At 34.2% G+C, this 26,167-nt stretch overlaps 1 long non-coding RNA gene across 8 annotated transcripts in view; it reads left to right on the plus strand.

The window, feature by feature from the left end:
• Window positions 1–18,853: 18,853 nt before the first annotated feature.
• LOC140603487 (uncharacterized) overlaps window positions 18,854–26,167 on the plus strand; it is a 100,964-nt gene continuing 93,650 nt past the window's right edge. For 5 of the 8 annotated variants that reach the window (XR_012006467.1, XR_012006470.1, XR_012006466.1 and 2 more), the window contains exons 1-2: window positions 18,862–19,189; window positions 22,347–22,456. This is a non-coding gene — a long non-coding RNA (uncharacterized lncRNA). Of the gene's footprint in view, window positions 19,190–22,346; window positions 22,457–26,167 lie in introns of all 8 variants that reach the window. The other 3 variants (XR_012006473.1, XR_012006472.1, XR_012006468.1) reach the window with 3 other exon arrangements.

Below are 26,167 nucleotides of genomic sequence, written 5' to 3' on the forward strand. Positions count from 1 at the left end.
TGCTTTAATTATTTCTAATACTTACCCTCTGTTGTTTAATAATGTTGTCATGTATACAGCAATCCTACAGATTTAAAGTCATCCTCAAAAACACTACATCTATAATATGCGTCTTTAGCCTGCTAAAAACTCATTCAGCCCTGTTTTTCAATAGCTCCTCTTAATCCATACCTCCTGCTGTTCCTTGTTCCAATAAGCTAAAACAACACTAGCATCTGTCTGCAGCAAATATGCTCAGAATTCACTAGCACATGCTGATGAAAATCAAACAAGTAGTGAATAGAATGTAGATTTAAAAGTGGTTGGAATTTCTTTTGGTCTTGCTACTTTATTCTTGTTAGGCCCCTGCCTGACTCCCATCAAGCTCAACTCAATTTCATTTAAGCCTTTGGCACATAGACTGCATTTGTCATCACAGCTGATAAAGGCAGAATTTATATGATTATACTCATTTTTGCAACTTTACTACTGAATTCAATTTGAAGTCAAATCTAATGTACAATATGCAAAAGAATATGGCCTCCAAATACAAATTTATAGCACTTGGTATTACCCATCTTGAGTAAGAACGAGCTATCTTCCATAAGATAAGAGTTGAAATTAATATTACAAAAATTCATAAGGCATTTACCACAGACTGGACCAGAGTTCTGTTCAGCATTGAATTTGGGGCTGAAATCTCCTTTTCAGCCTAGAGGCAGTCTTACCTGTGTTTAATGATTTTATTATGTTTCAGTGCAAACATCCTCAATTTTCAAAGGTTAATCTTCCTGAAAATATTCAAAGCAGATTTCATCAGAAAATATTTCTTCCTATTCACAGTTGTATGGAGAGCAAATATGCCACACAGTGCTTTTCAAATAAATGAGGAAGGAGCCTCATTCCAAGAATGTACTGTTCAGATTAGACTGACTGTGTAATGCGATCTAATGAGTGATCAAGCAGCTGGCTTCTCTTTTACTTTCTTTTTGTTAATAGTGCAGAGTGGCATGACAGGGCTGTAGAAAAATATATTAGATGCTGCTTTAGGAGTGAACAGGTATATAAAACAGGAGAAAATATCAAATGTTTAATATAGAAAAGGAAAAGCATCTTGAAAGAAACAAGAAAACATTTATACTTTCATGAGCCAGCACTCCTGTTATGCATCAAAACTTCCAACTATTTTTTGATGAGAATTCTTATGTATTTATAAACTAAGGTGTTTTTCTTTTCTTTTGTTTTGTTTTTGTTTTGTTTTGTTTTACCTTTCTGTTTTCTTCAGGAATGTTTTGGAGATAGGAGAATTATTGCCTCTTTAACAAGAATTTGAATTAATTCTATATTGGAGGGCACTAAAATATTATTGGCTAGCAAACAAAAGTTAAAATGTAGAAGTGAAAAATTAATCTTTGATTTTTATAATGAATACGGCTTGTGTTTGAAACAATCATATTACCCAAGACTACCAAACACAGAGAAGTGCTATTGAGAATGCAAAGACCCCACCAAAAAGGAGAATTATAGACCAATATTCCTGATTAACATGGATGCAAAAATTCTCAACAAGATACTAGCCAATAGGATATAACAGTATATTAAGAAAATTATTCACCATGACCAAGTAGGATTTATTCCTGGGACACAGGGCTGGTTCAACACTCATAAAAAAATCAATGTGATTCATCATATCAGCAAGAGAAAAACCAAGAACCATATGATCCTCTCATTGGATGCAGAGAAAGCATTTCACAAAATACAGCATCCATTCCTGATCAAAACTCTTCAGAGTGTAGGGATGGAGGGAACATTCCTCAATATCTTAAAAGCCATCTACGAAAAGCCCACAGCAAATATCATTCTCAATGGGGAAGCACTGGGAGCCTTTCCCCTAAGATCAGGAACAGGACAGGGATGTCCACTCTCACCACAGCTATTCAACATAGTACTGGAAGTCCTAGCCTCAGCAATCAGACAACAAAAAGACATTAAAGGCATTCAAATTGGCAAAGAAGAAGTCATACTCTCCCTCTTCGCCGATGACATGATACTCTACATAGAAAACCCAAAAGACTCCACCCCAAGATTGCTAGAACTCATACAGCAATTTGGCAGTGTGGCAGGATACAAAATCAATGCCCAGAAATCAGTGGCATTTCTATGCACTAACAATGAGACTGAAGAAAGAGAAATTAAGGAATCAATCCCATTTACAATTGCACCCAAAAGCATAAGATACCTAAGAGTAAACCTAACCAAAGAGGTAAAGGATCTATACCCTAAAAGCTATAGAACACTTCTGAAAGAAATTGAGGAAGACACAAAGAGATGGAAAAATATTCCATGCTCATGGATTGGCAGAATTAATATTGTGAAAATGTCAATGTTACCCAGGGCAATTTACACATTTAATGCAATCCCTATCAAAATACCATGGACTTTCTTCAGAGAGTTAGAACAAATTATTTTAAGATTTGTGTGGAATCAGAAAAGACCCAGAATAGCCAAGAGAATGCTTTGTGATTCTTCTTTCAGTTTCACTTTGATTTGTATCTCTAGAGACATCTGAAAAATTGGTGAGGCATGATGTTAAGTAGTGAATGCTAGAGATAATAGTATTATAATTTCATGCATCAGCTTAAGTACTTGCTTTATTCCCCCTCCTTCTCTTCCTTTCTCCCTACTTTTCCTCTCTCTCTCTCTCTCTCTCTCTCTCTCTCTCCATTTCTCCTTTGTTTGCTTTTCAGTTCTTGAGAAACAAGAATAAAATGAATATAGACTCTCAGTATAGAGTTATTTCATGCAAGTAAGTTACATTGACAAAATTGATTAAAAGATTAAATCTGAAATAACAATTTATCAAATTTTAATCATTCTATACAATATAAATATTATTATGTACATATTTTTAAAAATATCTATGATTTTACAACTCTGTAGATAGTTGCAGATAAGTCTTGAGGAAAACTCAAATGAAATAAGATCTTCTTTTTTGAAGCCAATTTTTCTTTTTGTCACTGCTTCATTTTCAGTTCTCATACTGTCACCATTTAAGACCTAACCTCTCTTGTCTCAAAGAGTGTGTTATTGCGATGATTTGTTCTGCACCTTAGGTTGAACTTTAGCTGAAACATATCATATTCCTTTAGATCTCAACTTCCAGGTGAAAAATAAACAACTTGTGCATAGCTTATATGTCATTATTAGGGCAGAAAAAGAGATCACTGAAACATTTGCCAAAGATCATCTGGAACTTTCTCCATCCATTTGGCAAGAGACATCTTTAGTGTCCAGCAGAGATGTCCATGTTGTCTCTTTCTGAAGGTAAGCAGATGAAAAGCCTCTATTACTTGCACCCTTGATTTTTTTTATTTTTCCATTATTTAGTAGACTGACAGTCAAGATTTTCTTCTCGGTGTGCACCTGAATACTTTCCTGCCTTTATTTAAATATATTGCATCAGTTCATTCCTCTGAAGAGAATCCATTAAATAGCACTTCCCTAAAGACTGAAAAAGAAAGTCTTTATTTTTAAAATTCACAAAATTACACAAATTCCCATAGAAAAAAAGAATTTGGGTTCATACACACAGAAATGAATAGCATCAAGTGGAAGAGTCCCCAGTATTAAAAAAAAAAAAAGGTAAACTACATTTTAGCATACAGATGTCTTTTCTTACACAAAAGCAGACAATTGCAAGTTTGAGAAGCTTATTATATAGTCATTGCTGCCTCTTCAATAACTCATTTTGATATTTTGTAATTTGCCAAAATGTGCCTTTGTGATCCCACAGGCTCTTAACTACTTTGTAATGAGTGTGTATGAACAGATGGAAAATGTTTTCAATTTCAGAGAAAACCACTAATGGATGTCACCAGCTATTAGAAAAGCTCAGGTGGCTCCATTTTCCAAGGAAAGGTATTGTCATAAAACTCTTCATTTTTTAATGAAATGTTTGCTCATTTATACCTAGATGGTAATTTAAGACTTCACAAGTCTAAACAGATTAGAACTATAGCTGGAAATTATTCAGTGCTAAATAGCCTGGAAATCCAATCTCAAGAATCTCACCTAAAAACAGTAATGCTAATCCAGGTCATTTTATTAGACCAACACGAATTACTATAAAAACAATTTCCCCAAAAGAAGTGGATGAAAGAGTATACCTTCAGTCCTCAGTTTGCATCCCAAGCAAATATATCTTCTCAAAGAAAAACATGAAATGAATGATAATAACAGAGGTTGTTTCTAGAGTATAGTCTATTTCATGTTCAAATAATATTAATTAGTTCAAAATGCAGAACCATTAACTATCCCCTTAAAATTCACACCAACTTCTTCTTTTATAAGGCTCTTAGTCTAATATCCTGATAAAGAAATTGGCAGACTTTTGGTCTAATTAGTTTATTTTGGTCCATTGTTACCCTCTTTTTTACTTAGTAAAACTTTGGTCAAAAATCAATGCCATCTGTGCAATGATTGATCCAGCGTGTGTTTATTTATTTAGAATTCCACCAACAGGAAATTATTTATATGTAGGTTAGAAAAGAATGGAGCTAGCAATTACTTTCTAGCAAAGCAAAAACCTACAATTTTAAGGAGATCTTCATGGTTCCATTTTTTCCTTACTTGGATATGAAATATTCAATAAATATTTTAAATAAGTTCCTTCCTCTTATCATAGAAAAAAAGGTGGTCAGACACATTTAGAGTGCTGACATTATACTGCTTTTAGTGCCATGAACATAATGTAAATGTAATTACATCAACACCAAAATTATTGATAATAAAATATATTTTTCAATAAAAGTGCTTCCATACAGGAAAAAAAATGCTTTAAAAACCTCTGGTCTAAGGGAAATGTCAAGTGTACATTGGAGTATCTTTATTTTATTTCACCATGGAGACAAATCACCTGGTAGTGGCACTTTGAGGTCACAATGCAGAATAGTAGCAAGGTGGAAATGTGACAGAAATGTGCATGAGAAAATTTGCTACCTTTAAAATTATAATTACTCTCAGGATATCATCTGTTTTGCTTTCAATGAACTATATGTATAGATTCATATATTTAGTGGAACTTTCTAAATCAGACAAATGACATGTATCTCGTCAATTCCCTCTTTGTTATAAATGATAGGAAGTTCCCATTTGTGATTGCATTTCTTTAGTCAGGGATTATTGATACAACTTTCTTATCCTCATTCTCCAATTTTTATAACTTGGCTTTGGTTTCCATTATTCCACTCAAATAGATCTTGGTCATCTGTTTTATTTATTTATTTATTTATTTATTTATTTATTCATTTGTTTATTTATTATTTATTTATTTTAAAATTTCGAACAAAATCACCTTTCAATCATTTGCTTATATAGGTGTGCTTTTCAAATAAGAAAAAATTGTTTCAAATAAGATGGCCTCACTATTCTCATAGTATTTTAAACCCACCTTAAAATAAAATGTAGGATCTCCTTTTAATATGGCTCAATAATCAAGGTATATAACCAAGTCATGAGTTAAATCATCATTCTTAAATATAGCCTTCTACATTAGAGTCAGCCATGGAATTCTTGGCCTATATGAAGTGATATATTAATTTCTGACTTTGAATATTAACATTATTAAGAAGAGTAATTTTTATGTTTCTGTTCTTTTTACTCATATGCATGCATGCATGCACACACACATGCACACATATATATGTTTGTCATACATGATATGAATGGAAGATTATATATTGCAGAAGAAAAGATCAGTGAACTTGAAAAGATATAGGCACTATCCAAAATTAGATAGAGAAAGCGTGTCCCCGGGTTCTTCAAAGGAGGGGAAGGGTAGAAAATATTTGAAGTAATAATGACTGGAATTTTTCCAATTTTATGAAAATAATAAATTCATATTTAAGAATTTCAACAAATCTCAAAGATATATGTAGAAAACCCCCAAGTATTAGCATAATCATATTGTTCTGAAGCATTATATGAAGAAGAGAAAACTTTATAGAAATTATTAACAGATTTCTCACCAAAACAGCATAAGTGAGAAGACAATAGAGAAGTATTCTTCAACCTTGTTTTCATTATCACCCTCACCCAGAAGACTTGTAAAATACTTTTTTTCCTAATCACTCCTGCCTGATAAAAATCTCAATATCACAGATATACTGTATGTGTATTTAATATATACAGATATAAATACAGGTAAATGTTCAATACTAATCTATGCTGTATGTATTGTAGCTCTTTTGAAGAACACAAGCCATTATAATATAGTTTTTGCCCTCTCCTCCACAATCAATGTTCACTTTCTTGAGAGTGACATTGCTCCATTGAGGATGCATGCAGAAAGTAACACCTTGAAATTAATGGGAGAAACTGTCAACACTGAATTCTATACCCAGCAAAAATACCTTCCAAAGAACATAATAGTAATAAGTATTTTTTTTTAGATACAAAAGCACTAGAATATTTAATCACCAGTAAAACTATACTGTAAGAAATGTTAAAGGAAGGGCAGAGGAAAAGTAATGACAAATCAAAGTCTGAATCTATACAAAAGAATGAAGCACAGAAAAAATGACAGTTGCATCTGAAAACATGAAGACTTTTTCCTTATTACTTTAATATCTCTTTAAAAGATAATTGACTAAAGAAAAATAACAATGTTTTGTAGGGTTTCTAATAGTGGAAGTAAATAGAAAATAGGCATGAAAATACTCAAAACAATGGCCATTTATAAGTAGTACGAAAAAAATAAACCAATGTAATGGTTTAGTAATTGACCACAAAGAGTAGAACCTGGCACTTATGTTGGAATGATAAACTTTTCTCCGAGGAGCTGAGGGAGTCAACCACAGGAGAATTATAAGGTCACAATAATCAAGGCAGGATAAATAGCTAGTACAAAGATGCTAGAAAGGAGACTACAAAGATAGTTAGATCATAGTATAATAACTGGTGGTATAGTGATAAAAGATGGGGTTCAAGATGTCAGCAGAATCTTATAAGTCCTTGAAGCTTAGAAATGGCATTTTGAATTTTATTCCAACTGTAGCAGTCAGCCAAAAGAGGATTCTAACCAGATAAGTTATAAGGTCTGATTTATCTTATTAAGAGGTGACTAAAAACTGCCATGCATTAGATCCTGAAAACATAAGAAATAGAAATATGTCAGAGTTTCTCTTGCATATTGTCTAAGTCTTCTTAAGACTTCTGGTCTAGGAAGAGGGAAAAACATAATTAAATACCACATTTCATGGGATGAATTGGTGGCTCAGTTGGTTAAGCATCTGACTTGATTTCAGCGCAGGTCATGATTTCAGGGTCCTGAGATCAGGGCCTGCACTGGGCTCTGTGCTCAGCAGGGAGTGTGCTTGGGATTCTCTCTCTTTCTCCCTTTGCCTCTCCTCCCATGCTCTCTCTTTCTCTAAATAAACAAATTTAAAAAGATCTTTAAATACTATATTTTATGATGTCTTAAGACATTACTCTTAGGAGAACAGTGTTAACAAGGTCTGAACTCTCCTTTGGCAGAACACGAAGATTTTCTAAAAGAGGTAATAATTGAGCTAAAGTTAGAATAATGATTAGGTGTGAACTTCATAGGAAAAAAATACAGATAGAGGGAAGTGTTCAAAACAGAACAACATTCAGTAAGTCTCTAGGTTGAAAAGACTTTGTCTTAGAAAAAAAGGAAAAAAAATAAATGTCGAAAAAAGTAGGGATTAGACTTTCTGGGGATTTTATTTTAACACATGTCATGATTGAGTTTGACATACACAGGGATATTATAATAATGTGCTTTAAATCTAAGTCTATGCATTTGACCATCTAAACGCATATTTTCTTATTTCCTCATTAATTATCATACATGTTAATCACTTGATGATGTGACCATCAATATTTCATTACTACGGCTCCCATACTAGTATATTGCTTTCATATTAAAGCACCCCATAGGACTTTAGACCAAAGTCTTATGATATGATCAAAGCTAACCTTTCTTATTTTCTCTAAACAGCATGATAGCTTAATTTAGCTTATAATATAACACAAAGACACAATATTATTAATTATCTATTAGATATAGAACAGATAACCTAATATACTTAGCTGTATTTTTGCCCTGGTCTCAGTAATTATTTAATTAAAATTGGCACAGTGTCATAGCACATCTATTCTTGTTTTCTATTAATCTGTATTCCCCTACTCTTATAACCTTCCCTTCAAAAGCAGCATCTGCAGTTTATTTTTATAGACTTCTAACAATTCTTCACAAAATTTTCAAATTGTTTGAATCTCATTTGAAAAGATGTTATTAATTCTGTATCATTAGCGCATAGCAATGCACAATTTCAAAATATTAATCTGTAATTTCTCCCTGTGTTTTCTTGCATGATGAGATCCTTTGCCCACTCAGAGAAGGGTAATATGGCTAAGAGTACTGAGTGGTCAAGTACTGCCTTTGTGTTTAAAAATTTTAGCCATTGGAGGGAAATAGAATTCATATCTTAGGAAATAAATATGGAGAGAATATCTACAGTATAAAAACCAGGTCATCCTTAGACTAAATCAGAATGGAAGGCAAAACTTATCAAAATTGAAACAGGGAGAGTTTATATGTGGTAGGGCCACTTTTGTAAAAGAGTTTGAGCCTCAAGTAGGATGAGCTGCAAGTGGAGTGGAACAGTAGAAAACCAATGAGGCAATGAGAATTATCTAATCTAAGGAAAGAAAAAAAGATAAGCGCTTCTGTTTCTTAGTAGACCACAGAAGAGTAGCAAGGCCCCATTCATGGAATATATGTGTGATGTATCTAGAAATGAGCTTACTTGGTTCTCACTTGCACCAGTATAACATGGGTGTAGCTGAATGATTATATGAACTATAGAGTGACATTGACCAAGATGTCATGTGACATCCATGGAAATACTGTCATGTTCTGGTATGGTGTGGAGGCAGTAAAGTGAATGACAGCAAGGAATGAAGATGAAAGTAAAGAGGCTATTCAAATTTTAACATGAAATAAAGTGGAGACACTGGAATGGACAAATGAAAGACACTCTGATGGGATGATGACTTTTTCAGTGGTTGTCAACTGAGACTGAAGTCATATAGGACCAGATATTAACTATGAAATCCTTGCCATTATGCAAAATACTAGAAGCTGCACACAATCCCAGGGAATAGGGGAGAGAAATTAAATTGACTTGGATCGTTTTTTCCTTTCCACTCTCTCAGTGGTGGACCTGAAAATTATATAGAATTATAAGGAAAAATACATTTCTAGATTATTTGCATTTATGGAGCAAGACTTGCACCTGCTATGAGTATATGCTCTGTTTCCTCTGAGGCACATTTCACGTTACTTTTGAACAATGAAGTAAAGGCATGTCTAAGTTCGCTTTTCCTCATATACCTAAAAAAGTCAACAAAACTCAGACATTTTTCGTAACACATTTTTTTTTCCAGATGATACATGTTAGTTATCAGATGTGTTACTTAAATTTCAAAAAGAAACCCACAAGTATCTCCTTCTTTGTGGAAAAAAATAAACTCTTCTAAAATTATAATTATAGTTGAGATCTTTTCCACTTATTATATTCAGCTCATGGAGCATAACTATATTGAGGGATCCTAACTTACATCCTCATGCCATCAGGTTACAGGCACATGCTCTTTACATATGAATTTAGCACCTATCTCTTAAGTTAGCAGTTCTAACCAGATATTCTGTTGAAATTTATAGAATAATTGTGAAAGTAGTACTTAATCGGAAACTTAATATAACTAAATCTTACATGGCATGTTCTTTTTTAGTTCTCTTCTAGGTTTTTATAAGTTTATATTATACATACATTTGCTTAGGTTATTACACTTGATCTGTGTCTGAAATCTCAGTATAAAAATGTCTCTTTTTCATTATATCCTATTTTCCAATTTACTTATTGAAGTACCTCTACTACAATGATTCTTTGATTTCATCAAGATTTCTAATCCATGTATTATACCACTTTATCATTATTAATCAGACCTCTTGGTGTTCATTTTTCCTTGTCTAGCCTATAATTCACACTCTGTCATTATCATTATTTCTTTGTAAAGCCGACCAAATCTCTTTTATTTTATATTAATAGAACTCACCTGAAGACACGAATGATTTAAACACCAATATCCATTTATTTTCTCCAGGTTTGTACTTCAGCAAATAGCTGCTCAGCTGACCCTGAATAATTCATATTATCCATTTTAAACAGGTCCTCAAAACTGCCCAGCTCTAATAATGATTTCTTTGGGGCTCATATTATGCTCTAAGATATACCTTCTTCCATCTCCTAACCTTCTTCATCCTTAGTCTGAGCTAAATATTCATGTTTTAATTCACTGAAAAATGAGAAGCCATCAAGAGCCATTTCCTTCCACATTCCACCACCAAATCTACAAATTTAGCCCACACTTCTTTCTTTTCTCCTACTACAACATAAAGTGTTACTTTTCATTTCAAAAGCATTCCATGCTTGCATTTCTCTGGATCCAATCTCTTTTTCAAAAGGTTGACTCCTTTAGTCTTAGCTTTTATTGCCTCCCTAGAGAATTTCTTCTTCTCCAGTTGATAATCCATCTCCACAAACATAAAACATTCTGATAGCTTCTGTTTGTTCTTGGGACTGCAGCTTCATTTCGGTGATAGCAGCAATTATCTGACCTCATTTATTTATTTATTCTTAATTTATTTTTTATTTTTAAAATTTTAATTCCAGTATAGTTAACATACAGTGTTATATTAGTTTCAGGCATACAGTATAGTGATGCAACAATTCTATACATAGTGTTCATCATGATAAATGTACTCTTTGTTGTTGTTTTATTTTTTAAGATTTATTTGTTTATTTATTTATTTTTAGGGAGCACAAGCAAGGGGGGGGGGCAGAGGGAGAGAGAGAGAGACAAACAGATTCCCCACTGAGGACGGAGCCCAACTCAGAGCTCCACCTCACAACCCTGAGATCATGACCTGAGCTGAAATCAAGAGTCCAATACTTAACCAACTGAGCCATCCCATGTTGTTATTTTTGATAAGTGTACTCTTAATCACCTGTCTGGCCTCATTTATTAACAGACTTTGTAGATGATATGTTTTCACAAAGATTTTCCATGGCCTCATCTCCTGAGTTACCTTTTCTCATTGAAGAAGGTAGTTATCAAATGTGTTAGTAGTAGGGGTAGTTCTGCCCCTCAGTGTTCCTCTGCATCTTGTCTTGCTAAGGTTGTCAATGACATTTCTACTGCAGGACTCTATGAATACCTTTCTCCTTCTTGAAGTACTCTCCTTTCTTGGTTTCCACAAAATCCTTCTCTTTTGGATTTTCTTCTACTACTTATCCCATTTTCTTTTCCAGCTCATCCTCCTAATCTGAATCTTTAGTTGTTGAAATCCTCGGGATTTGGTTTTGGGTCTTTTAAAGATTTTTTTTTTCTCATTACTTTCAGTAATCTCACTAATTCCAAAGAATTCCAGTGTCACTCCATGATGATGACTCAAAAGTTTTATCTTCTTTGCACAGGCAGCTCCTTGATTCTGTTTCTAATTTCATATCTCACAAATAGCTATCTCTTAGACAGCATCTCTAGCTCTTGATATCTTTTTGAAACCTTCCTCTACTTTTTTCTTTCTCATTTCAGTATATACTACTACCACCCACTCGAAGCCAGGAATTCAGAGGGAATCCCTTTTTATTAATGGTAATAATTATATTCATATAGCTAAAATATAATTTATATATAACTATATTTATAATAATCTGTTTATATTAGCAATTGCTTCCTTGCCCCCATCCTTTCAACAGTAAGTCCTATTGATTAGATCTCTGAAATATATTTATTATGAAGATGACAACTTTGAATTATACACTGATAATATTTTTGGAAATGCGCCAATTTTTAGATTCCTTTACTATGTTACTATGTGATTTATCCTGGACTATTGTTAACTATTATCTAAATTGCTATAGTTACCTCTTGTCAATTTGCTTCAATTCTTCTCTACGTGGGAGTAAAAGTGTTTTGTTTTTGTTTTTTTTTAGAGAGAGAGAGAAAGAGGAGAAGAAAGAAAGAAAGGAAAGAAAGAAGAAAGAAAGAAAGAAAGAAAGAAAGAAAGAAAGAAAGAAAGAAAGAAAGAAAGAAGAAAGAAAGAAAGAAAGAAAGAAAGAAAGAAAGAAAGAAAGAAAGAAAGAAAGAAAGAATGAGAAGAGGAAAAGGAAGAGGGAGAAGAAGAGAAAGAATCTTAAGCAGGCTCCATGCCCAGCACAGAGTCTGATGCAGGGCTTGATCTCACAACCCTGAGATCATGACTTGAACCAAAATCAAGAATCAGACACTTAACTGACTGAGCCACCCAAGTGCTGCTGATAGTGATCTTTTAAAAGTGTAAGTTGGATCATATTGTTTCACTGCTTATAAGTTTGAATTGTTCTCCAAAGTTTTTAGAATAAAATTGAACATTCTTGTCTGTACAGTTGAGTATAATCCACCTCTGCTGAATCACTAAACTTCACAGTTACATCTATCTCCTTTCCTAATACCATTGGTCATTTTTCAGTTGCTAGAAGATGTAAAATTATTTTCATTTTGGTGAAAATGTATATGTTGGACCCTGTTCCCACTATAAATGTGGCCACAATTTCCTCTTCATCTGATTGTCTCAATTTCATTTTTGTCTCCTCTTACATCATTTGTGTTCCAAGAGAGTCTCCCTGACTACTTTAGCTAAAGTAGACTTTTCAGGGCACCTGGGTGGCTCAGTCAATCATGTGTCTGCCTTCTGCTCTGGTCATGGTCCTGGGGAACTGGGATTGAGCCCAGTATCAGGCTTCCTGCTCAACAAGGAGCCTGCTTCTTCCTTTCCCTCTCCCTTTCCCTCTTCCTCTGCTCGTGTGCTCTCTCTCTCTCTCTCTCCTCTCTCTCTCAAATAAATAAACTAGATCTTAAAAAAAATAAAGTAGACTTTTCCACCATGATCTCTAACTTTCTGGTTTATTTATTTCTTGGTTCTTATTTGCCCTAAAAATATTTTCTTTGTCTTTTATTTGTTTTTTTTGTCTTTCTACCCAACTAGAATATACATTCCATGAGATCAGGTAATCTAGGCTTCGTCTTATCTTTTTTTCTCCAATACCTATTGGTATCCTATCTATTATACTATACATGTTCAGTAAATATATTTGTTGGCTGAATGGCTTCTCATCAAAGGTAATTTAGATAAATAGCTATCATTATCTCTGATGAATATGCAGTTTGGCCAGACATTTTAAAATGCTTATCTTATCTCTTGTAATAACCAACCTACACAGGTGGGAGGATGTCTAGATTCCTAAGGATCTTTCAATTTTCCTATTTGTAGTAAGTTTTGCTAATTTACCCTTGCTTTCCAAATAAAGCTACTGAAATAATGGCCTAATCACAAACTTTAGGATGATATTTACTGGTTATATATACTTTCATTTGGAGGCAGGATAGTATTATTAAGAAAATACCCTATATAGACTCTTGATTTTTCATTAATATCTGGTTCCAGGTTTTATCATGGTCAGTGTCTGGTTCTGTATTATAACACAAATTATCACCAAACTGAGTGACTTAAACTAACATCCATTTGTTATTATTTTTATATTTTGTGGATCCTTAGGCAAGGACACAGAGAAAGACTTGCCCATGCTCCACAATGTACAGGGTATCAGTAGGGATAACTCAAACAACTGGGGGCTGAAACACCTGGGATATCTCTTTTTATGTAGTCTCAGGGCTTCTTTTGGTTTCTCCATGTGGTCTTCTCTCATGGTGTCCTCAATATGATGGCCTCAGGAGAGTTCTTACTTGGCTGCTCAGAATTCTCAGAGCCAGTGTTCTGAGGGAAGAAGGTACAAGTCTCTTGGCCAGGCTGTGCTGACAAACAGCATACATCGAAAGTGATGCCATGCCTGCTTCTAAATCCTGACCAGAGAAGGATGAATCTATCTCATTAATTATGTTATTGAAAAGTCACATGGACATTTCTGCAAACATGTAATTGACAAGTTATTTCTTCACAAATTGAAGCATATAAAGTATTTTCCTCATATTCTTTACTGAATTGCCCATTCATTTCAGTTTTGGTGTTTCAAAATGTTGGCAATCACTTGTATGCATCCATACATTTTTGTATCGTCTAATCTTAAATAATAATTTGTCTGATATAATACAACTCCTTTAAGTCTTTTAATTTTTTTTAATGTAATACATATAGTAAACCTCTAATCTCTTCATATAATTTAGAAAAATATTTAATAGGGTTTAATGAAATTGTACATTAGGTTAAAAAATGTGCCCATAGTGAAGTCAGAAGGCCAGCTCTTGGATTTTTACTGACATTTATACTGACAACATTGAACTGAGTCCTAATCCTGATTCTATGGGTACACAGCTGTTAAATTTTAGACAAATGTTAGATTAGGAGATCTTTAGGGAAGTTAAGAGGGCAGAGGAGAAGGGGATCCTAAGACTGTCTGGTCCCTTGAATTCACCCAAATGGTTGTCAAATCATTCTGAACACCTGTGAAATCAGTCGAAGATCTGAGAAAAGAGATGCTGCGATTCTACAAGTAGAAAAGCAATCATCTTTTGGAATGTAGGGGGTGCAGGAGACATAAATTTGGTGCAATATATCAGAGGATATGACAGCAGGGAGGGAGCTGGCTTGAGGAGGCTAGTGCAAAGTATTATAAGCAGTGGAGGGCAGAATCAGAACTTCTAGAAGTCTTCTATAGTGGGGACATCCCTGGCTTAAAGGTACTCAGGTGACAAAGTGGGGTAGAATTCCAGGTGGGACAGTGTGGTCTCAGGATCCCCAGGGTCACCAGAAGAATGGGGATACCTGAGTGCGGCAGAGTTCCCAAGCATAGGAGTGGGGGAGGCCAGCAAAGCCTAGGTGCTGGCTTTCTGCTCTGTATTGCCATAAATTGTGAACCACTGGCTGGTTGTGCAACTGTTTTCCTAGCAGGAGTCTAGCAACAGGCAGAAGTTTAGCAAGAACCCCCTCCCTCCTCTAGAAGGAACAAGGAGTCCATGAAATTTGGAGTTTTGAAACTCAGTCACGTGCCTGAGATAAAATGCTCATTCACAGGCCAGGTGAACACAGAGTTTGGATGGAAACCAGGGAGATAAGAGTGATTGGCTGCTTTTCTCTGAGGACTCACTGAAGAGTGGAGGGGGCATGAAATTTCAGCTCTGGGGCTGGATAGTAGGTGCCACCATTTTTATACTGCCCATGGGTGCTTAATGCCTTTAGGAAGCAGAACAGCACTACATAGTGAATCCAGAGCCACTTCAGTGAGCCCGTCCTCCTGGCAAAAAAAGTATATTTGCAAGAGGGCAAGTGAACCTAAGAATCAGTTCAACAGGCCCCTCCTCCAGAAGACCAGCATGAACTGGCTTGCACCAAGTTTACAGATCATAGAAGGCTGGAAAAGCTTCAGCTCTTGAGGAAAACAGTATGTAGAATTTGATGTCTTTTTAATTCTTAAAGAATTAAAAATAATAACTTATTTTTTGTTATTTTCTTATTTTTAAATTCTTTTTTACTCTTTTAAAGATATTTTACAAATACATTATTTATATACATATTATTTTGTTTCCTTTCATTGTATTTTATTTCATTTTACTTTTGTATATATATATTTATATTTTATATATATACTTTTGTATATATATATATATATTTTTTTTTTTAAAGATTTTATTTATTCATGACAGAGAGGGGCAGAGACACAGTCAGAGGGAGAAGCAGGCTCCATGCAGAGATCCTGATGTGGGACTTGATCCTGGGTCTCCAGGATCAGGCCCTGGGCTGAAGGCGGTGCTAAACTGTGGAGCCACCCGGACTGCCCCTTTCTTCCTTATTTTGAGATCTAATTTCTCTTAACAAGCAAACCAAAAACACACCCAATATCTAGTTCTTTGTTGTGTTTTTATTTTTTTCCTGACTTTTTTTTTCTGTTGTCATTGTTATGTTTTTTTTCTTTCTTTCTTCTGTCCCCCCCCCCCACACACACACAAAATGATGAGATAGAGAAATCCAACCGAAAGAAAGAACTGGAGGTGGTGGTACTCACTACCAGGGATTTAATCAACATGGATATAAATAAAGTGTCTGAACTAAATTTAAAAACAATAATTAAAAAGATACTAGCTGGTCTTGAAAAAAACATAGAAAACACTAACGAATAGATATAGAATTAAAATCTAGTCAGGCCAAACTTAAAAATGCTATTACCAAAATGCACTCCCGAATGGAGGCTATAAAAATGAAGATGAACAAGGCAGAAGAGTCAGTAATATAGAAGATAAAATGATGGAAAACAGGAAGCTGAAAAGAAGAGAGAAAGAGAACTATTGAATCATGAAGGGAGACTGAGAGAATTCAGCAATTCCATAAAGTGAAATAATTTCCAAATAATATTAGTCCCAGAAAATGAGGAGTTGAAGAGAGGGGCAGAAAGTTTATTTGAATAAATTATAGTTGAGAATTTCCCTCATCTGAGGAAGGAAGCAGGCATTCAAGTTCAGGAGGCACAGAGAATGCCCCTCAAAATTAATAAAAATGTGTCAACATCTCAACATATGATAGTGAAGCTTGCAAATTTCAAAGATACAGAAAAAATCCTAAAAGCAACTCAGACAAGAGGTCCTTAATCTACAAGAGTAGAAATTCACCAAATACAAAAGTAGACTCAAAATGGTTGAAAGACTTAAATGTGAGACAGGAATCCATCAAAATCCTAGGGGAGAAAATAGGCAGCAGTTTTTGACCTCAGCCACAGCAACTTCTTGCTAGACTTTTCTCTAAAGGCAAGGAAAATAAAAACAAAAAAGAATGAACTATCTTAGTAAAGTCTAAGATACTTTACTAAGATAAAAAGCTTTTGCACACAAAGGAAATAGTTGACAAAACTAACAGATAAACTACAGAATGGGAGGAGATATTTGTAAATGTCTTATCAGATAAAGAGCTAGTGTCCAAAATATAAAAGAACTTATCAAACTCAAAACCCCAAACCCAAAACATCCAGTCAAGAAATGGGCAGAAGACATGAACAGGCATTTCTCAAAAAAAAAAAAAAAAGAAAAAAAGAAAAAGAAAAAAAAAGACATATAAATGACTAACAGACACATGAAAAAATGCTCAACATCAGTCAGCACTAAGGAAATACAAATCAAAAGCACAATGAGATACCACCTCACACATGTCTAAATTTGACACCTCAGGAAACAACAGATGTTAGCAATGATGTGGAGAAAGAGGAACCCTCTTACCCTGTTGTTAGGAATGGAAACTGTCTTAGCCACTGTGGAAAACAGTATGGACATTCCTCAAAAAGTTAAAAATAGAAATGCCCTATGATCCAGCAATTGCACTAGTAGATATTTATCCAAAGGATACAAACATAGAGATCAAAGGGGCACATCCCACCATTTATAGCAGTGATGTCCATGATATGGAAAGACCCCAGATGTCCATCATAGGTGAATGGATAAATAAGATATGGTTTGTATATATACCATCAAAAAGAACAAAATCTTGCCATTTGCAATGATGAGGATAGAATTAATAATGCTAAGTGAAATAAGTCAAAGACAAATACCATATGATTTCATTTATATGTGGAATATAAGAAACAAAACAGATAAACATAGGGAAAGGTAGGAAAAAATAAAATAATATGAAAGTAGAGAGGGTGGCAAACCATAAAAGATGCTGAACTCTTGGAAATAAACTGAGGGTTCCTGGAAAGGAGGTTCATGGGAGGAATGAGGTAATTGGGTGAGGGGCATTAACAAGGACACTTGATGAAATGAGCACTGACTGGGTGCTATATGAAACGGATGAATCACTAAATTCTATCCCTGAAATTAATAATATGGGATATGTTAACTAAATTAAATTTAAATAAAGAACTAAAAAAAAAAAATTAGCAGGTCTTTAAGTTTCCTATTGGCTATAAAACTCCATGAGGACTTAGGTTCTTGAAAGAGATAAAATGTCTTGAATATCAGGAGAAAACAATTTTTGGGTTAGTTAAGTCAATTTATTTAAATAGGTGGCAAAATAGAAAGCAGGAATTACGTTGGAAGTTATAACTCCTACTACACCTGGCAATGACAATTCATGTTTCTTGAATCTACTCTCTGTTTCTTGATCACCTTCTGAGCCATATTTCCTTTTCATGAAAGTTAGTATGTGTTTGCCACGGCACAATTTCCTCCATCTACTTCCTGCAAGTAGAATTTTGGATGACTAAAGGACTACTTCATTTTGTACTGCTTCTCTTTCTTTCAGTTCAAGCTGGCACCTTGCTGAATATGGAAATCTTCAGACTTTGTAGATCTCCCATGAATCTTATTTGTGTCCACACCGTTTGACAAAAAAGTGCCAGTAGATTTTTTTTTTTTGACTAAGCCCTTTTCTAACTTATATTTCTCTTAAGGAACAATGTCCTTATAATTCTTAGAAGCCCATTTTTTTTTAAATTGAGAGAATCTGTGAACTGTACTCTCTAAAATCTTTTAAGAGTCTTTTGTCTGACTGAACAATACTTGCAGGTACCACTTTTGCTCTTTCTAAGGTCTTAACAAAGGATTTTGTAGTCATACTACCAGCTTCATTTTTTAGACCATACTATTGTATTAATTATACATTGCTTAATAACAAATCACCCAAAAATTCAGTTACTTAAAACAAGCATTTATCTTCTCATGAAGTTTCAGAAAATCAGAATCCTAGGGGTTGCTTTGATGGGTGGATCTGTTCAGATTGTCTTATGAGATTACAGTTAAACTGTCAATTGGGTAGCAGCTGTCTAAGAGTTGAAGGATCCACATCCAGGCTCACGACCATGGAAGGAGGCAGAGGCTTTAATTTCCTGCTTTTTTTGTAGGCCTCTTCATGCAGCGGACTCCTCCTCCCAAAATGAATGACAGAGAGAGAGAGAGAGAGAGAGAGAAAATAAGATCCCACACATCCTCTTATGGTCTAGTCTTAGAGTCAGCAACCATTAATTCTGTTTCATTTTATTAGTTAGAAGGGAGTCTCTAAATCCAGCCAACACTCAACACAAGGGCATGGATATCAGGAGTCATCTTGAAGGTGGATTATCACAATACATTTCATCAGTTTTGGGTAATTCTTGGGCAGTACCATCTCAAGTTTTACTTTTGCTCATTATTACCTTTATCTTTTCATGCAAATTCAAATACACATATCTTTCCATCCTTTCCCTTTTCTCTTTTTTCATCTTCTTCTCTTGCTTTGCTTCAATCTCTATTAATGTTACTGATGTGTATTCTAATTTCAATTTGTTTTCCTTCTGCTGTGTTAAACCTACCTGTTGTAACATTAGTGTGAACTATTGCATTTTTTAGTTTTAGGATTAACCTTTTGCTATTTATTTATTCCTGGGTTTTGTGAAATTCTTAATTTTTAAATTTTCTTTTAATAAACATGCTAATCCTTGGGATTTAAAAAATTAAATATCTGTTTTTTCTACTTGTCCATTTTTAAAATTTTTGACATTTTAATTTTGTTTCCTTATATGATGTATAAGTTTTACTTTATATGGTCAACATTGTATATGAAAAATAAAAATAAAAAGTCTGCATGAGGGTATCTTCCCCCAGAAGGAATTTATTTTTCTTCTAGTAAATAAAGCATGGGCATATCACCTGCCCAGGTAATGCTGGTAATTTTCCAATTTGCCTTTTTCCTAGCAGATATCACTTCTAAGGCTGAAGTGAAAGTTTGGCATATTTACTCAGCCCCCTCATACTTGAAAGCTTCTAAACTCCAATTTTCATCAACCCAGTATGATAAAGCTGCTAAAATCTTTGGTTTCTCTTTCTCTGCACCTTGACCCATAGAGTTAAAACTTTGTGTTGTTGTTGTTAAACCTTGGTGTCAATTTTTGTCTCTTCAGCCCAAAGAGATTGCTACAAACTCTAGACCACTGCTGTATGTTTTTGCTCTTTGCCTCTGAACATTCAGTAAATAATCAAATGTCAAGCCTGGGAATGAGAGGAAAGTTAGCATCCACATCAATATATTTCTTTTCCTTCAGAATCTTTATTTCCCAAATACTGCTTACTGTGTTTAAAATACGATGCCTTCAAACACTGTTTTTATATTTTAACCATATTTTATAGTTAAGTTAGCTGGAGATTTACTCTCAAGTTATTTCATCTTTTCCAGAACAGAAGTCATTTCAAGTTTGTACAACAAATATGCATATTTAATACACAGATATATGGTTTTAGTTTTTTCCCTAACCTATAATCAATTCTTAAAAATGTTATGAGTGTAGAAAGCTGGGTATGGCTATGGTTCTCTAAAATATACTGGGAGCTAGATGATACATATATTAATTGGAGACAGCATCATGATACAGTCTGGATAAGGATAGAAGAAATTTTTTTCTGGTGTTAGAAATGAGTTCTTTTGATACTTGCCATATCAGTTGACTTCAAGTCCAAGCTCCTGAAGCAGTATAATAAGGCCACAAAATAGCAGATTAAATTCTGTTACCTTAAAGAAGATTTTGCTTAGAACTACCAAAACCCAGAGGAAAAAATTATATTTCATTGGGATTAATGGATTATGTCTATTGAATGCAAAAAGTTAAAACTACATTATATCTACTGTTGTGAACACTCCAGCCAAGAGAGGCTGTCTTTATATTTATAGATTCTTGCTTTGAACTGCATATAACTTTCTCAAACGTCTCTTTGGCAGTGAAACTTTCTGTGATTTCCTAAAAATAATCTTATTTTCGGGTTCGACTTTTTTCAGTAGAAAAGTTTATACCATTTTATATTTCTTATATAACCAAAAACTAATGTGATAATATAATAGTGCTTAAAGAATAAGGGTAGAATGTGTCAGAAAATGGCAGCTGTCCTTTAAGAAAATATTACAATATTTAAATTTTTTACACTGCAGATCCCATTTTCTATTGCAATAATTATAATGCCAACTCATCTTTTTAAGATTAATGATTAGATTTAAAATTTATTATCACACTTAACTGAAACTCTAGCCTCTTTCCACAAAACTCCAAAAAAATCTAAATATTTTAACATGTCCTACAAAGCCATATGACCTGAATTGCCATTATGCAACATTATGAATTATCAACTTTTTCCACCTCATCTTCTACCTCTCCATATCGCTTACCTTTACTTAACCACTGGACCAATACTGTCCCTTCAAATTGTCAACTGATACTCGCCTGAAGGACTTTGTCCTTATTCTCTTAAATTGAAGTACTCTTCTTACATTTTAGATTTTTATATGACTTTTTCCTTTGTTTCACTTAAGGTTTTCCTCAGTTTTTATATTTTCATTTGCCTTCCTTTGTCATCCTAACAAAATAGCATTGCCATCTCTGCCTCGTCATTTTTTATCCCCATTCCCAGATTACTTTCTTTGAATAACTTTGAATATTATATACTTGTTGTTTTACTTGACAGTGTTTGTTTCACCCACTAAAGTATAGGTTTCATAAAAAAAATTGTATTATAAATATTAGTGCCTAAAAGAAGAATAAGTAGTGGATATTCATTATTGACTAAAGGACTCCCAGCTCCCTCATTCACACATATAAGTAGAAAAAGACAAGACATAACTAGTAAAACAATATTATTTATAGAATTAATCATCTAAGAAAGATTTCATGTTTCTATTGGTTGTGTGTCCATAACTTATTTGAGAAACAAGCTGATACTTTGATCCCATCTTTAGAGATGTTTATAATCTCTGGATGGGGAATCATAGCATTTGGATCCTAGTTATGTACTATAGTTTATAGGTAGGTATATGTTCCCTGGAGGGTGAGAGATATGGGTTCAATTCCCAGGTTTGACTTTTATGACTTCAGTGCTATTGGGTAAATTGCTCTCAGTACCTCAGTTTCTCATCTGTATAATCAAAATTATGATAGTTATACTTCATTAAATTAGATAAACTGTGTATGTGGCCTGAAACAGAATGGCTAAACCATAAAATGTACTTATTATTTTTACTATCAGTTTTGTTTCATGAGATATAGTCTATGAGTGACCACGTAAGTCTCAGAAGCTCACTTTCTCATCTTCAAAGTAGAGCATTAACAAAATTTTCAAATATTTTCTTCTTTGGTGGTAGAGCATAGTTAGTAGTTGCTCTCACCATTTAGAGTCTCCCAACACTGAAAAACAATTATTAAGAGTTCTCTTTTCCAAAGTAAGCAAACAATCTCAAGTCTTTAACCCTCAGGGCTAACATTTTTCATTTTATTCTGAGTCAGACCCTGGCCTCATGAAGAGGACAAGAGCTGGTTCTGCTGTTATTGATGAATACAATCAAACACACAATTCCCAAATTACTATGTCTTCTTTGCCTTGTGGATGGGCTAAGGTAAATACGGGCAGACTAGTCTTTAATTTGTTTTATTTAACCATGGTTCATGGAGTCATCAAAATTGACATCTCTCTTTTTTTAAGATTTTATTTATTCATTAGACACACACACACACAGAGACAGAGAGAGACACAGAGAGAGAGAGAGAGGCAGAGACACAAGCAGAGAAAGAAGCAGGCTCCATGCAGGGAGTCTGACGTGGGACTCGATCCTGGGTCTCCAGGATCACGCACTGGGCTGAAGGCGGCACTAAACAGCTGAGCCACCTGGGCTGCCCCTTGACATCTCTTTTGAATTTTCATCATATTCTCTGGCCGAGGTCAGATTACATTTATAATTATATGAGTTTGGAGGTTTTCAAGTACATTTAAAGAAAAAAAAATATACCTCAACTAGTTTAAAAAAGGATTTTATTGGCTTACTTACCTTAAAAAGTTCAGAAGTAAACAATATTAGACCCTCTAGGACTTCATGTCTGTAGCTTCACTGAGCTTATAATGGTGTCAATTTTTACACTAGAATTCTAGATTCTCCTATTAGGATAGAAACATCACTAAAGCATGTTCAGACCATACATTTTTACATTTCCCAATCCAGGATAAAATAGAACGTATCTCTTGCTATCTCTTCAGATCTTGGAGATTACTTATTTCCATTGAGTTGAATCAATTTTTATTGGCTAGGGACGTTTGTTTCAGGCAATCAACCCCACTCAAGCCCTGTAGCCAAGAAAGGGAAGATAAAAAAATGTTGATGGAGGAAAGAGAATTGGAACTTAAGAGGCAATCAACAAATGTCTACCACCCTCTTAAGATAGACAGAAAGCCTATCTGGTAAATACCACCAAGAATGCACCTGCAGTCAAAGTTAGGATTATTAAATTATTAAATTTCTGCAGCAAGGAAAAGCACTTTCAATGGGGAACAATGGCCAGATAAATAAAAAGGATGGGCTTTTAATAGGGCTTGTTTGTACCTAATAACTGTTTCCTTTTTTAAAGATTATTTATTATTTATTTATTCATGAGAGACACAGAGAGAGAGAGAGGCAAGTACATAGGCAGAGGGAGAAGCAGGCTCCATGCAGGAAGCCCAACATGGGACTCGATCCCAGGACTCCAGGATCATGCCCTGGGCTGAAGGCGGCACTAAACCGCTGAGCCACCTGGGCTGCTCCTAACAGCTGTTTCTAAGGAGCAATTAGAGAAACATGAAACAGCTCTGAATTGTTTATCACTGTAGTCTTATCCAGGAGGCAGGAGAAACAAAGCAGAGCTAAGGAAGTCACTGGTAAGGAAATAATTGCTCAAATTATGTGGCCTTGCCCACATCTACTTGGAAATATTCTTTTAGAATATTAAAATTCTGTATAGTCTGATTACCAGCAGCACTAATAGTAAGACTTTGGGTTCTGTTTCTTCAGCAACTACAAAGTTAAGATAAGTGAGGAATGCTGTGAAAATAATAATTTAAAAAAAATCAAGAAAGTGAACCTCCAAAATTACTTTTATCTGAAAAACTGAGGTTGGAAATTGAGGCTACTTCAGTAGGTCAAAGTGACCCCAATTGTTCAGATCCTTTGAGCAAAGGCAAATGTTCCATTGTTGCTGATTCAATTTTTAACAGTACTGTTTCTCACAGCTGAGTGTTTTAATCAAGATTTCTTACCACCTTGACTTTGAAGTTAATTAATAAAATATATCTTTATATATGCAAAATAAATAACTACACTCCTCTTTTAAAGGGATTTTTAGTGAAGTTTCCATTTCACAGAAAAATTGAGGGAAGATGTAGAGATTCCCCATCTACTTTCTGCCCACACATGCACAGCCCCCCTCAATATCAACATCTCCCAATTAGAGTGTCAGTTGTTACAATTGGTCTATCTACACTGACACATCATAATCATTTCAAGTCTATAGTTTCCATGAAATTTCGCTCTTGGTGTTGTACATTGTATGTGTTTGGACAAACGTGTAATAATATGTATCTACCATTATAGTATTATACAGAATATTTTAACTGCTCTAAATACCCCTGTGTTTTGACTATTCACCCCTATTACTACTCCCAATTCCTGGGAACCACGGATCACTGACAATGAAAACACTGTCATTCTAGTTTTACTTTTTATATAATGTCATATAGTTGGAATTACAAAGTATGCAGCTTTTTCAGATTGGTTTCTTTTGATTAGTAACATGCATGCAAAGTTTCTCCATGACTTTTCATGGCCGATAACCCATTTCTCTTTAGCAATGAATACTATTCTGTGGTCTGGATGTACCACAATTTATCCATTCACCTGCTAAAGGACATCTTAGTTGTTCCTACGTTTTAGCAATGACAAATAAAGCTGCTGTAAACATTCATGTGCAAACTTTTGTGTAGACCTAAATTATCAGTTCTTTTGGGTCAATACCACAGAGCTCAATTGCTGGATCATATGGTTAGAGTGTGTCTAACTTCATTAAAAAAAAAAAAAAAACAAAAAAAAAACACATTAAATTGTCTTCCCAACTGGTGGTATCATTTTGTATGCCTGTTAAAAGTGAATGAGTTACAGTTGCTCCACGTCCTCACCAGCATTTAGTGTTGTCAGTTTCAGATTTTGGCTATTAGAATAGATGTGTAGTGGCATTTTGTTGTTGTTTTAGTTTTCATTGTCTTGATGAGAAATTATTCTATGTATCTTTTCATATACTTATTTGCCATCTGTACATATTTGGTGAATCATTTGTTAAGGTCTTTGGCTCATTTTCTAATTGGATTTTTTGTTTCTTATTGTTGAATTTTAATAGTTCTTTGTATATTTTGGGTAACAGTCCTTTATCTGGTGTGTCTTTTGACTGAGGCTGAGGCTCATATTCTCATTGTCTTGACACTGTCTTTCACAGAGCAGAAGTTTTTAATTTTAATGAAGTTCAGCTTTTCAATTGTTTCTTTCATGGGTTGTGCCTTTTTTTGTTGCATCTAAAAAATCATCACTATACACAAACTTATCTAGGTTTTTTTGTCATATTTTAGGAGTTTTTAATAGTGTGATTCTTGTCTCACAAAATGAGTTAGGAATTGTTCCCCTGCTTCTATTCTCTGAAAGACGTTATAGAGAATTGGTATAATTTCTTTCTTAAATGTTTAGTAGAATTCACCAGTGACCCTATGTGGGCCTGATGCTATTTGTTTTGGGAAGTTATTAATTATTGACTCAATTTCTTCAATAGACATAGGCCTGTTCAGATGACCTATTCTGTGAATTTTGGCAGCTTGTGTAGTTCAAGGGATTGGTCTATTTCATCTAGGTTACCAAATTTGTTGTGTCGAGCTGCTCATATAACTGCTACATTTTTAATCTACAATTTTATTTTAATTTTTAATCAGATAAAAACTACTAACATTATTAAATGAGTATGATCATTTCTATAATAAGCAAGATTAAAGAGTCATGCCAGAAAATAACCAATCAAATAAACAAATGACATTCTCTAACTTATTGTTGAGTATATATCCTGTAAAATACTCATGAAAGCTCTTAAATTAACTTTGTAAATATCTGTGGTAAAAAAAGGGGTTTTCCATTTTTTGTTCTGTTTTCTTTCCTTTTGTTTTATTTATTTTTGTTTGTTTGCCATAGATTCTTACATCTAAAAATTAACATTAGTGAGTTTTTATTCTGTCCCAATAATTTTTCAGATAAGAGATGAGAAAT

This window comes from Canis lupus, chromosome 14, assembly GCF_048164855.1.
Source record: "Canis lupus baileyi chromosome 14, mCanLup2.hap1, whole genome shotgun sequence".
NCBI lineage: Eukaryota > Metazoa > Chordata > Mammalia > Carnivora > Canidae > Canis > Canis lupus.